The 2759-nt window shown below is 37.2% G+C and overlaps 1 pseudogene; it reads right to left on the reverse strand.

The window, feature by feature from the left end:
• Window positions 1-856: 856 nt before the first annotated feature.
• On the reverse strand, window positions 857-2214 carry LOC114620614 (annotated as a pseudogene).
• Window positions 2215-2759: the final 545 nt, after the last annotated feature.

Below are 2759 nucleotides of genomic sequence, written 5' to 3' on the forward strand. Positions count from 1 at the left end.
ACTCTTGGCGTGATAAAGAAAACAAGGAAAATATTTTCTTTTTTTTTAAAAGTAGACAATGTACAATTTTATTAATAAATAGTGCAAAAGCATCAATGATAACTGTTTAAACATTAATTTTCTTTGAACAGCCATATCTTGGTTTAAATTTGTGCATACTGGTCTCTGTGGCACTGCAAACAAATACTTGAAAATATTTTGTATTTTCATGCACAGGTATGAACCTACAATACTGTTTACAAATTATCATGGACAAGTTAAATTCTGCAATAATTAATACACACATGGATAGTCACAATTATATGAGTAGTAATGAAGAAACTGCCTATGTTTGATACACTCTAGATGTCAGGTTGTAAATATTTAATGTTCTTAAGACATAATTCCTCATTTCCATTCAAGGAAACATTTCCATACATGTGGATGCTCAAACGCATGCTGAGGAATATGCTCTTTGACGGTAACAAACTCACACAAAAGACAGTGTTTGTCCTGCTTTAAAGAAGCAATACATTTGTTCATAACCCTTCCTGGAGGCATAGTTTTCCATATTACTAAAATGAAAAGGCTTACTAGCCCAACCCCAAAGTTCAGTCTTCAAGTGAAACTTATAAAGTTAAAAAAGAGTCATTCATTTATATATATATATATATATATATATATATATATATATATATATATATACATATACATATATATATGTCAAATTCTAGCCACACTAATACTAAAATGACATCAATTAAACTTCCGTTTTGGGGTGCTTCCCTTTGCCTCATCTTCCCGGCTCTTCAATTCCATACCATTTATAAAGTCCATTATTTCTATGAATTTTCTATTATGTACAGATTTATTTTCCTTAAGTAAAATGAAGTTTGAATAGTATAGTCTGTGGTGTAGTGACATCAGCAACAGCTAGTTCTTGTCCGTTGAGTAGTCCCAGTTCTTTTAATGTTTTGGAAAGATTGGGCCTTGTTCGTTCTTCAATAGACGTTACTGACTGTAAGTAAAGAGTCCTGTTTTTCCCCTCTAATGTGGCTGTGATAGCTGGAGATTTCATTTGCAGAGAAGTACTATTGGTTAGATAGTTTAAGACCTCTTGTAGTTTAGCTGATGGGGAAAATTGAATGTTATGAGGAAGTTGGCTACACACAGGACAGTTTTCCTTTCTCTCTGCTTCAAATGTGTAAGTGTATAGTCCATCTACATCATTGAATACCAAGTAGTTATTAAGGGGAATGTATGCACTTGTAGCTATCTTGAAAACCTCAGTGGCACATACAGCTGCAATTACTGCATTTGTAGAAGCTACTGCAGGAATGATTCGTTTTACTACCCCTTGAGTGAGTCTGTAGGTAACAGCTCTAATATTATATTGTGATGCTCTCTCTACAGACTTTTGGAAAACCCATTGAATATCTTCAGGGTCATCGCTGTCTAATGGAACCCCATCTCTAAAAGGCTGCTCTTTAGGCCACTTCAACATCCTTACATACTCGATACAGTGTTCTGGGAGCCTGGACGTAGATGCAATGGTACACATAGGAAAATTGGCCTGTGGTGGGTAAAGTTCCAGAGTGCACTCAATACAAGCAGTCATTCCAGGCAAAATCACTAGGGCATTTCATTTAAAGCCTCTGTTCCCCCATCTATCAAAGGTACAATGGAGCTTGGATCCAACACATCATCTTCATAATTTAGAAGAGATATCAGCATTCCATTGATCCATCTTCTGGCTATGATAGAGTCCAGGCCGCATACAATAATATGAAATTGTCTGTAGAAAGTGTTGTTAAAATCTTGAATCTTGTTGAAATGTGGGACCACGTTGCAGTTAGGAACTCTGTCATTTAAGAATTCTGCAGCAACTTTACCCTTGGGTCTTCCAACATCTTTAGGCCTAAATAAAAATTGACTATTTAAATTGGAAACATCTATAGTGTCCATGTCTATAACATGAATCTGTCTAAAACCAGACAACGCTAGATTTTTCAGAAGCTCACATCCTAAGCCACCAGCTCCAATGACTAGAACTTTACATGTATCTAACAAGAACTGGAGTGATTCAGTGCTTGGTTCCAAATTGGGGTGTGGGAAGGGTCCAGACCACTCGAGGAACTTCTTTATATGGTTCCAGCGACCTTCCCAGTCTCCACTGTCCCCACACCCACCATCAATAGCCATTTTCTCAGCCAGCAGCTCCTCTATTCTCCTTCTTTTCTTCTCCCATAGTCCAACCAGAGACAGGAGCATACTCAACATTTTCAGAGAGAGTTACAGGGACTCATCCCTTTCTGACTCCCCACAGTGGCTCACAGAGGTTGGAAAGGACGTAGGATGCCTGCTGGCATGCTAATAAGCCGGAAAATATTTTCTTTAATGAAATGGAATGCTAGATCGAATGGGTGTTCAAAGTTTTTGATTGAATTACATTTGTAGGGAAAAGAGAGTCCTGCAGAACACTGATTAGAATATACTTGAGATATAACACTTAAAAATGCTAAATAACTACTGAATTAAATAGCCCGAGTCATTTCTGTCATTTTTTCTCCCCACACATAAACAATGAAATATGTTCCCATAAATTCCCAAAGGAACAAGGGGCCATGGTTTGCTTGAGGCCAATGTTTATGGATAAGTGTTGGTAGTTGTCTGTTAGTCAATTGCTCTTTAGAAAGGACCTTCTCCTCACTCACATACAAATCATTACAGACTCATCTCTATCATCCCACATATCTGGGCCATCCCTCTGTTAACTCTGT

The sequence above is a fragment of the Grammomys surdaster genome, unplaced genomic scaffold (assembly GCF_004785775.1).
Source record: "Grammomys surdaster isolate TR1022 unplaced genomic scaffold, NIH_TR_1.0 169, whole genome shotgun sequence".
Classification (NCBI taxonomy): domain Eukaryota; kingdom Metazoa; phylum Chordata; class Mammalia; order Rodentia; family Muridae; genus Grammomys; species Grammomys surdaster.